A 12,005-nucleotide genomic window follows, 5' to 3' on the forward strand; every position below is an offset into this window, starting at 1 on the left:
ATACTCTTATTTTTCTTATCATACTGTTGCCATTTATTAGTTGGTGCGCTCGGTAAACATTTTTGCCAACGCTCCAGCTGCCGATTTGCCCTATGTATCGCTCCACGTAACCGTGCGATCTCACTCATTGCATCTGTCTCATCATTTTTATTATCCGTTAATTCATTCGTTCTGTATTTTCGCCTTCATTCTCACTTTCAACGCCACTCACACAGCTGTCTGGTACTACCTCGCAAATATCACTTCAAACCTCGCATATCACTATTTTCTACATTCTCACTTTCAATAACGATATCATACTCACTACCTGAAACACACTTTAAATCCTCACATTCCTTACACTTTCTGCACACATTCACTCCACTATCATTGTCCAACCAGACTCCAACTGCTCTCCTCAAAGCATACATTTCACAAACGGTACACTGAATAAAATCCTTTATATTAAAATTTTTGGACGAAGATGGCGATCTGGATCCTATTTTATTCCTTCTTATGCGGCGCTATGTGCACTTCACGCTAATAATCGTATCTATCAAATTACTAATTGAAATAACTCAGAAAACACACAAAAATCACACAGACACACTAAGATACGAAAAGTAAATAATACTACGTAAGATTCAAGCAAATTTACCAATTATTACTTAAAATAATACTTATCTGTTCAGGAGCTCTCTACAAACACTACACACCATGTAGCTCACTAGTGGCGATGAAAATCAATATATAAGCTCTCAAGTCTCGAAGGAGAGAGTCTTGGGGTTTTCACCATCTCTTCCCCGGGTCCACTGTTGGTCAACAGCTTGTCATGTGGCACTTTATCAAAAGCTTTTGCAGACTTCAAGTACACCACTGTATATGCATCTCCCCTGTACAAGGTATTTGTCACCTTGTTATAGTATATAAGCAAGTTAGTAAAACATGAACTGCCTTCTACAAACCCATGCTGATAACCACAAAGAATACTGCTGTTATTAACCCATTTCCATATCCCACTTCTCATTAATCTCCCTAGTAGCTTCACCACAGCTCCAGATATACAGATTGGGTTATAATTTGAAGCTACAGCCTTTATGCAGTGGAACAATTTTATTCCACTTCCTTGGAACCTGTGCTGTTGTAAGACTTATTAAAAAGGCTTTCAGTGCCACTGACAATTCCCTAGAACATTCCCTACAATTCCCTAGAACATTCCCTTAAGATGCATGGTGATGAATCCTATCACTTTATTGACATCGAGGTTATTTATTTCCTCAAATACCTCCTGCTCACTCATAATTAAGCCATCTCTTACTATGTCCTCTACACTTAATTTCCTTATGGTTCCACCCTGATCAGGATGAAACACCCTTAAATACCTCGACAATATCTTCTGCAGCAGTTACCATTCTGCCACTTTCATCCATTAACTTCATCTTACCATGATCATTCTTCTTTCTTCTTGGCACATATCTAAAAAAACTCTCTAGGTTTTTTTTTTCTTTGCCTGATTTGGAAATTTCTACTCATGCTGCACTTTTATTTTCATTATTAACTGATTCACTCTCCTAGCTTGTTCTTTATACTCTTCATGATGATTATTACCATTATTCATCTTATACCTCCTCCAAAATACCTTCTTCTTCCAGATTTCATGCTTTAGCTCCTCACTGCGAATGGAATAGTGCCATGTGGCACATGACGGGGATATCATCGGACCTTGTACTGACTGTCTGAGTAATAGTCGAGCACAGAATGTGGAAGACTCGAGATCTGAGCGAATTCGATCGCAGCCAAATAGTCGGAGCCAGATGTATGGGGGCACTCCATCTCCGAAGTTGTGCAGGCACTGGGATTTTTGCGGGCCACTGTGTCGAGCGTACCGTGAGTACATTGAATCGGTTAAAACCACAGCCGCCAGGGAAAACTGCCATGGTGTACAACATGTACAGCATACCCATTCATGATTCTGGCTCTCCGTTTCAACTCATCATTGTCATAACATGGCAACACACTGACAACAATCTTTCGCTCTTCTCAATAACCTCCTGATATTTGTCCTTACATGCTCCTTATTTATGTTCACTTAAATCATTTTTCCCCACAACCACCACTAGTTCTCTTGCTTGTTTCCTCCTCATGTCCAACCCCTGAATTATCTTTCTCCTGGATAGCAGACCTTATGGACGTTCTCATTAACTAATACTTCTAATTTTGGAATCTCCATACGCTGCTATCCTGGAATCATTCATCTCTTCTTTTACCCTTGTTTCTTTCATTAGTTTCCACTAAATGTCTAATATCACTCCGCATATTCCTCATTTCATTTTTCATTTTCAATAACTATTTCATCAAATCGTTCATTCTGACAATTTCACTCCTGTAGTCTCGCTACCTCTCTTTCTGCCGCACCTTACTTCTGTTTCTTCATTCATACTTCCTCTCGCTCCCTTATCACTAACTTTTGCTTCTACATTCTTTCATCAATTATTGATGGCTTCTGCCATCAGCATAAGTTATGACAAAGACCAGAAGTGCTTTATTTACTGTTTCCTAATGTCCTTTCAAGGCACCCTCTAGGGGCTAGCTAAATATCAAAATTAATTCAGAGAAGTAAGGCTAAATGTAGTTTTAGAATGACTGTCTCCTAGATCTTTGACAGATTAATGCAGCCATACTTGTTGAGATTAGAGGAGTGTTTTTATAATCAGCATCAGTTATGAAATGCTTCTCTGACCTATAAGTTTGGCTGCATTAATTTGCCAAAGATCTGGGGGTGGCAGTGATTTTAAGATCTCTCCACTATAATCAGGTCTAACATGTTAGTTATCCAAAACATTACTAAGTGCATTTTTCACATAAAACTTGGTCTTCTGCTGGGTTATTTCATCATCCTAGCTTCAAATACTTGCTTTGCTAACCTTTCCTCTCCTGTTCTGTTTAAGTTATCATATCGTCTTAGATTAAACCTGCATGTTATTTCTTGAATGTGAATTATGTTCCTTTGTTATATCATAATTGCCAGCCTAGTTAGCATAACCATTCTCCAGCCAAAAGGCTGTAGGTTCAAATCCCACTGTGGACATGGATGTTTGTGATTGTCTGTAAAAATACTAGTGGCAGTGGTGGGCAGTAGATGATTATAGTAATTGCGATTTGTTGGTGGATTGAGTGGTGGAGAGGGAGAGTTGTGGAATGGGTGCCCTCCCTTGATGAGTCTTTGGGCTCATTGGAGGTGTCATGTAATAATAATAATTTTTAATATGATTCTGCCATTGATACCATCTATTCAATCTGCTAATTTTTCTAACTCTCACTTATGTAGTCTCCTGAATTTGATCAGCTGTTTTATTTCTAACCTAATTCTCAGAAACCAAATTTAATGATTTGAAGACTGTCTTATGTACTAGTTCAGTGTTTGGGTAATTTCTCCTTTATTTCATATAAATTTATTCCACTGTCTTCTTACTTATTCTGTTTCTCTTTCCAAATTTAATGTACTATTGCCACATGCTGAGATGTTTTTGTTTGTTTTATAAGTTCTGAATTGAGAATGAAGTATTTGTTTTCCATGTGGTGATCTTGTTTATATTCTTAGCGTGTTTTTAATGCTGATTTTCATACAGGATTTCTTATGGCAGCTATTCACTTTCAATAAATAGTCCTGAATAATTGCAGAGATGTATTTAGCATCTGTATAAAGCTAAGAGCTGAATGTACTATGACTGATTTTGATGTTAGGTCTAATATCACTTTCCTTGATGTGAGCCATCTTTATTATCAGTGATAATAAGGGATAAGCATTTGCTCTTTTTTGTCTTACACCTTATTTTACATCAAACTATCTTCCTGCCTCCTCATTTTTGACCATGACTTGCATCATATTGCTCTGTATAAATTTACACCATCTAACTGTAGTGTTTTGAAAGGTATACTAGAAAACACTATGATTTACATTGCAAACTAATTAGTACCATGGGGGGGGTGCACTAAGGATTTTTTTAACTTTTTTAAATGAATTTTATATATTTTTTTGTATTTTTAATATATATATATATATATATATATATATATGACCAACTAGGGCTTCTGACCTAATGTGCAATCCTCACCTTCTTGTGGTGCACCCTGTTAGGTATCCACCTGGGTACTGAACAAATGACGATAGGCTGGAAGTTTGGAATTTAGCTGACCAAGTTGTATTCTTATTTGCTTAAACCACAAATAAAATGATGGTACAACATGAAAGAATTTCATTCCAGTTGGGATGTTGCCCGGTTAAATAAGACCCCCCCCCCCCATTGTTTTTGCCAAGGAAATTCAATTTTATCCTGCTCAAGACTAAATGGTGATCACTTCCAATTTCAGATCCTCTGTACAGTCTAGTGTACTGCACCAGGAGAAAACATCCCTATCAACAATAGCATAATCAATAAGACTTTTCTTATTCCTTGCCTCTTCTCTCCATGTGAATTTGTGCACATTTTTATGCTGGAACATGGTGTTAGTAATAACTAGTCCATATGCTGAAAGTTTATTTTTCACTTGGTTAGAGTATAATAAATTTAGTTTAATCCTTTATCCAAGTGTGAGCAAACAAAGTTTGCGCCTGAAAGTATCTTCAGGACTGGGTAAGGTGGTAAACCACTTTACTCCAGTCCTGTACTTACTTACCCCACCTTACCCCAGTCCTGAAGATACTTTCAGGCACAAACTTTGTTTGCTCACACTTGGATAAAGGATTAAACTAAATTTATTATAGTCCATATGCTGAGCAGAAATCTGACAGGTATTTGTCATTATTATTAGCTCTGCTCTTTTCTCCAAATTTTCCCAAAATATTTTTTGTATATCTGACAATCATTTCCTACTCTGTTATTTAGATTCCCAACAAGGATCAATTTTTCGTTGTGTCAGTTGCTTTCTCTAAAGCCCCAAAAAATTCCTCCTCTTCTACCTTAGTAAAAGAAGCAAGGAAAAAGAAAAGTCCTGTTGACTATGTTATTGTTGATAGTGATGTTTTCTCTGGTGCAGGAAACTAGAGTGTTCAGAGGATTTTAAACTGGAAATGATCACCATTTAGTCTTGAGCAGGATAAAATTGAATTTCATATTGAAAAGAAGAACATGTAAGAAACTTTTAATTCATTTTACACAAATTATGAACTCTACAACCGTGTTATAAAAAACATCATCTGGAGTATACCAATATATATATATATATATATATATATATACACACACACACACACACACAGAGACAAGCTAAATTACATTTCACATAGTATGCTGAAGAGACAATGATTTGATCAACGGTTATTTTACTGGCCTGACCTCTAGTGAAAATAAAATGAAATAAAATAAATTAACTATATCAAAGCTATATTCTATTTAAGACAACATCAGAGAAACATTCTTTCATATAGATAGTTTTGTTACAGTGAAAATAATGTCCTAATTTAACATGACAATTGTTATATTAGATTTAGGATCCTGGATTACCTATGGTTCTATTTAAAATTAACTCTTAGGGAGAAAGGTTAAGTGACTATAATATGTACCTTCCAAATGCTTGGGATTTTCAGACCATCATTATAGTTAAGATTGGGGTGATTGATAAGAATCTCACAGGCCTCCTTAAATTTAGGGCATGATCAGAAAGACCAGCTTGACCATAGTTATTATATTTAATGTGTCGTTCATGTTCTTTTTTCTGATAGGAATTGTGCATCCTGTTTCTCCTATATAGGGCAAATTACAGGTTCAAAGAAAGCTTTAAAGTGAATAAAAGTTCAGCAGCTCTCCTGTAGACTATATATCTCACAAAATTATTTCATATAATAACTTTCTCTACCTCTCTCTTTTAGGAACTACTTTCTAGATACTGGCCGTTGCATTATTTTACATACATTATTCTCTTCGTTTCACAATTAATGAAGTATATAATACACAATAATGTTTGTGTATTATATACTTCAAAAAATTGGTAAATGAAACATGCAGTGACAACACAGTGTTAAAAAACAATCAACAGGCATGCAATCAGAAATACATATTCAGACTTGAAGTAGAAAAAATCATCAGAAACCTGAAATGTGGAAAGGCAGCAGAAGTAGATGATATTCAACCAGAAATGCTCAAGTATGGATGTATAAAAGTCTTGTAGTGGATGTACTGCATAGTTCAGAAGGCCTAGAAAGAGGGACAAATTCCACATGATTGGAGTGGCACTCTCATATTACCTATATACAAAAAGGGAAATAAAACAGAATGTGAGAATTACAGAGGTATTTCACTACTGAGTGTTCCTGGTAAGATTTATGCAAGTATACTTGAGAAGCGGTTGAGAGAACAAGCTGGATTTAGGACAAATAGAGGCTGTCAGGATCAGATTTTCACTTTACGACAAATAGTTGAGAAATCATGGGAATAATGTAACAAAGATCTGTATTTAAGTTTTGTAGATCTGGAAAAGGCATATTACGAGGTGCCAAGAGAAATGCTATTTAAAACGCTACAGTTGTGTGGTGTCAATGGGATATTATAGCAAGCAATACTTAGCCTTTGAGTTGTAAGTCAGCAATTAGAATTGAAGGAAGTACAGGAAGATGGTTTGATATTAAATCTGGTGTCAGACAAGGAAGTACATCATCCCCCTCTGTTATTCATTATCTATATGGATCACATTATGAAGGAAAGTGGTATTAAACCTGATATCAAAATTGGATATGTTAATCTCAGCTCTTTACTTTATGCAGTTGATGATGTTATACTTTTAAATAAATTTAGTACAAGTCTGCAAGATTCAAGGACTAAATTCAATAACTGTTGTAATAAATAATTTGGTATGAAAATCAGTAATAACAAGACAAAGACGATGAAAATTGGCAGAAACATTGAAAATATCAACTGCATCGTGAGTGGAGAATCTATATTATAAATAAAACATTTCAGCTACTTAGGCACAATTTTTAGGGAAGGCAGTAAATTAAATATGGAAATAGACAACAGAATCAACAAACACCAGTATGGTAGGAGGTTAACTGAATAAATTTATATGGATTTAAATTTATATTTCAAATTAGCTGTATATAAGACAGTGTTCAAACCAGTTTTAACCTATGGATCTGAGAGGTGAGTTAGAAATAAAACACTTTACCAAAAACTAGAGACCACAGATATGAGAGTCCTGAGAAAGATTAGGGGCATGAACAGATGGCACGAGTATCAATATCATATTAAAAATGAGTATATTAGAAAAGAACTTGACATTGTTAGCATCCAGGAATGTGTTAGCAGAGCTAATCTCAGGTGGTATTGTCACTTAAACAAAATGGGAGATGAAAGATTAGCTAAACAAGTTTTCTGGTGGAAAAAGACCCAGAGGAAGACTAAAATATAGGTGGATTGATACAGTAAAAAGTGCCTTAGAAATATAAGATCTGATAATATTGGAGTCTTGACAGATATAGATTGATTTGAAGGAGAATTGTTGATAGGAGGTTGGTTAGTAATGATGTAAGTTTTTCATGTAGTGCTATCATAATATCCTGTACACCCCTTTAGAGTACATGTCAGGAATTTGATGATGATAGACTGGACTGACTTATTTGTTTATATAAGCTGGAGACCTCCTCAGACCAAACATTGAAAATTTTTCAAGTCACTTCATGGTATATATATATATATATATATATATATATATATATATATATGAAGCAAAGACATTCATGCTCACAGTGATTGATTAGTGGATATACTAGCCTCTAAGCCAACCAGGCAGGGAAAAAAGTGCATCACTATGGAGGAGCTGAGAATTAAGGTAATTACAGTGTTTTTAACTCTTTTCTCTTGGTACCTTGTTTTATGCCTTTTCTCATCTGTCAAGAGTGATGAGTCTGCAAATCAATATTATTTGCTCTATTTCTAGTCATTTCTCTGATGAAGCTAAATAATTTTGACATTTCTTTTGATTACTAACTATGTTCTTTTTGGTTTCCCACTTTGATTGTCTTTCTCCAGTGACTCCATTCAGGGCTGTGTTTAGTAATATCTGAGAATATATTTTTTGGAGGTGTCCAAACCATCTTAATTGTTTAAGAATTATATTTGTGATATGTTCATTTTTAACTTGTGCATTGTTGTAAATTAATACTACTTTATATCTATCCATCTATCTATCTATATATATTAATACTATCAACAATAATGTAACCAATAAGTCTTTTCTTCACTGTTATCTTAATGTGAATTTTGCACATCTGTATATTGAACATTCATTTATTACTCTGCTGTTTATACCATCAGAGTAGTGAATTTTCTTTGTACCAGCTTGCTTTTCTAATGACTTGAAATTCTTCTACTTTTCTATACTAGAACATTCCATGGTACAATATGTACAAATAAGTCTTGTCCAGTTTACAATTTGTTCACATCCTTCTGCTTGAAATCACCTGCCATTCAAGAAATAAAGATTACCCCCCCCCCCCAGACAATCCTGAGGTGATAGCAGGTTCTGTAAGACCAGATTGATCTTTTCGCAAAATGTCTGCATGCATTTCTATTTGTCATAAAATGTTTCTGTTTATTTACCCATTTTGAGATTTACTTATATTCACCCTACTTGAAATAGGCTCCCATTCAAGAAGTCATTCTTCATGTTTGGTATTGAATACTATTGCTACTCTGTTTTTTTTCCTGATTCCTATCATGGCTATAAATCAGCCTATAATTTAGTATTTGCATGTTTTAGTATAAGTTCTTGGTGACTTGAATTGTTAACAATAAATTTCTTTGAATCCTCTACAAACTGTGAATCGTTTCCATTGATGTTTCTTATTTTAATAGTGTGCTTGTCTTCATTTTGTAGAGGATTCAGTAAGTGACTTCATTGTTTAGCCTGGTTCCCTGATTGATTACAGTGGATGTCCCTGTATAACTGGGCAGTACCTCAGCTTTATTATTATAATACAAAATAATGTATTTAAAGATACATTATGTTGAACCACTATAATGCATTTTCAGTGTCAAACAGTATAAACACAGCTTGTTTCATAAAATTCTAAATTTTTTTATTATTATTGTTACGTGACACCTCCAAGGAGTCCAAGATGACTTGAACCTGCAGCATCGAGGGAGGGCACCCACTCCACAACTTTCCGTGTCCACCACTCAATCCACCAACTACAACGAACCACAACCACCACCATCATCATCTACACTAATACTATCTACTTCCCACCACCACTAGTATTTTCACAATCACAAAATCCATGCCTACGGTGGGATTCGAACCTGCAGCCTTTTGGCTGGAGAGTGGATACACTAACCACTCGGCCAACCAGGCCGGCTTTTTTATCCAATTCTCATTCACAGAGAACCCATTGAACATATGGTAATATGACACACTATAGAAAGGTGTGGGATTGCACACTGGATCAGAAGTTCTGGTCGCTTGTCAGCATTCTTTATCAGCAATGTGGAATACTCTTCAATTATCTGACTTCAATCCTTGATTTGCTTACTTAAGAGTATACAAAATGTTGTACTTCTTCTGCCTCTCTCCTTACTAAATTTCATTCATGTGTGAAGCATATTAGGAGAAATTACTATCATACAGTGAATTTGCATAAAGGTCTGTGGACTGTATACTGTAGCAAGTATAGTCCTCGTTTTAACCATGTGAAAAAAAACTTTCTAAAGGTGTATCACCTAATATAATAAGGTGTTATAACTTTTTACTACTTGTGTATGAAAAATATATGACTTATGTAACCTTGGTATCTCTTCTGGGTGTGGGTTTCACTGATGAGACTTTAATAAAGGTCAGAACCAGTCTAGGTAGTGGTCCTTCCCATCAGGGAGCCTCCAACCCGAGGGTGCACCGCACCCGGGCAGCATTTTATGTAGCTAATATCTGATTTGGATTATACAATGCAGTATTAGGGGCAGCTGATAAAAGTTTGCACCCAGGTGGTAAATACCCTTGGCGTGCCCATGCTTCCCATAATGTATAGCATTTTACATGTCCAAAAGGATGGGTGCTTTACATAATTAATGTGAGGTCATTAATCTCTATATACAAATAGCCTAATTGTGAAGATACTTCACTCACAAACTTCATTTGCTCTTACTTGGATAAATGATTAAACAAGAATATAATTTCTTGCCAAGTTTAATTTAATTTATAACCAAGTGTAAAAATCTTTCTATAGCTAAATGTTTTCCTTCAAATTATGTCCTATATCATTTATGTACATTAAATAGTAGCCTTAGCATAGAGCAGTGCAGCACACCACTAGTCAGTTGCTTTTTCCTGTATTCTGCTCCTTCATATACTACTGTTTGTCTATCAATCAGCCACCATCATATCCATATAACCCATTTCATATTCAATTTGTTGTAATGTGTGTAACAGAGTTCCATGTGGTATTCTGACAAATGCCTTTGCATAATCCAGCAGTATCATTATAGAGCCATTCCCTTTATCCAATTCAGCTGGCACTCTATTATAAAAAAAATTCATGATTACTAAGGCATGACCAACCCTTCACAAAGCTATACTACTCCTCATAGAGTGGCATATTCTTTTTCACCTATTCTTCAGTTATCTCTTTGACCAACTTTTTTTTTTTTTTTTTCTTGTTTTCCTGGAAAATAGAGGAAGTGGGGGGGGGGTGACCACTTGTGATCAAATAAGTTGAAAATGAATGAGATGTTTTAAAATGAAAAGAAAAAAAATGTAAATTATGTGAAGAAATTAATGTATTTATTTTGAGCATTCAGACAGAACATGGCTGAAAATTCACTCGCCACTTGTCTCTGACATATTACAAAATGGATTTAAATTTTATTTCATTGCTATATTTTTCTAAGAATATGGGTATTTGTAAGTGGAAAATCATTTCAAGTAGGTATAATAACTAAAATAACATGTTCCCTTTTGCAAATTAATCTGAACACCTAAATTGTAAAGCAAAACAAATAAATAAATAAATAAAAATAATTTCAAGATATGTTATATTTTTACATTTCATTGTTTAGTGATTTTTCTTTTCATATAGATGTAAAGAAAAATTCAGAGCTCAAGATTTTTTTTAATGATCTTTCCCATGAATGGTTACAAAGCTATAGCAAAGCAGTATTGTTGGTGAATATGAGGTTAGATAATTCAGATACTCTGCTCAAGAGATTGAATGTGGTAATTTTTTCAAGCCACATCAGTCCTTCTTTAAACATGGTGATAGTTTTGGATTGGGTAATAAAATCATCTACCATCTGAAGAATGTCACCTAAAGACCTCCATAAACATCATTGCTAGCAAGATTATCATACAGTTGTAATTTGTGTTTTGTCATCTGGAATGGCTACTGCATGTTAATGTGCAAACCGTCATGCCTTTTTTTTATGATTTTTAACAGACAACTGAAAAACTGTTAGCTCTAGTGAATTCTAAGTGAATCCCCTCCCTGCAATTAAATTTGATATTTTTTGAAAAACAGCATGGAATCCTCTCTCAGTTTTCTAGTTAATGCTTCCTAAACTAGGACTGTACGAATATAAAATGGGGATATATTTGTGATTGTTGTCTCTCAATCAACATCTGGCACTTTTGTTTTGCTCTATCTTGATTCCTCACATACTAAAAAAAATATTATAATAAGAAAACTGTCCCTTTCTCTTATTACTCTGAAAAACTTTATATAGGTTTCTTTTACTGAACTTCACAACACCTAGGTATCTCCACCAACTTGTTGCATTATGTAATTTTAGTCCATAGTCATATAAATCTTTTTTGTAACTCAAAACTATCTTTTTAGAGATCCAGCTTACCTCTACATCTTGCTTTGCAATTATTGTCCTTTTCTTTCATGTCATTTCCCTTTCAGTGAATCACGAACATGTATAATTTTTAAACTTTGTAATTTTGATCTTAGCTCCCAAATCTTATTCTTTTTTTGTCTGTAAGATATGTTTATGTTAAGCCATAATTTCTGACCATTTGACACTTCTGGAAAGGTGGGG

The 12,005-nt window shown here is 34.7% G+C and overlaps 1 protein-coding gene across 3 annotated transcripts in view; it reads left to right on the top strand.

Annotated features, from left to right (window-relative positions):
* Window positions 1-12,005, top strand: part of LOC150096555 (cleavage and polyadenylation specificity factor subunit 5-like) — a 181,255-nt gene that overhangs the window by 19,211 nt on the left and 150,039 nt on the right. The gene's annotated exons all lie outside the window — the stretch shown is intronic.

The sequence above is a fragment of the Typopeltis vanoorti genome, chromosome 18 (genome assembly GCF_054136105.1).
Source record: "Typopeltis vanoorti isolate ZY-2024b chromosome 18, IOZ_Tvanoo_1.0, whole genome shotgun sequence".
Classification (NCBI taxonomy): Eukaryota; Metazoa; Arthropoda; class Arachnida; order Uropygi; family Thelyphonidae; genus Typopeltis; species Typopeltis vanoorti.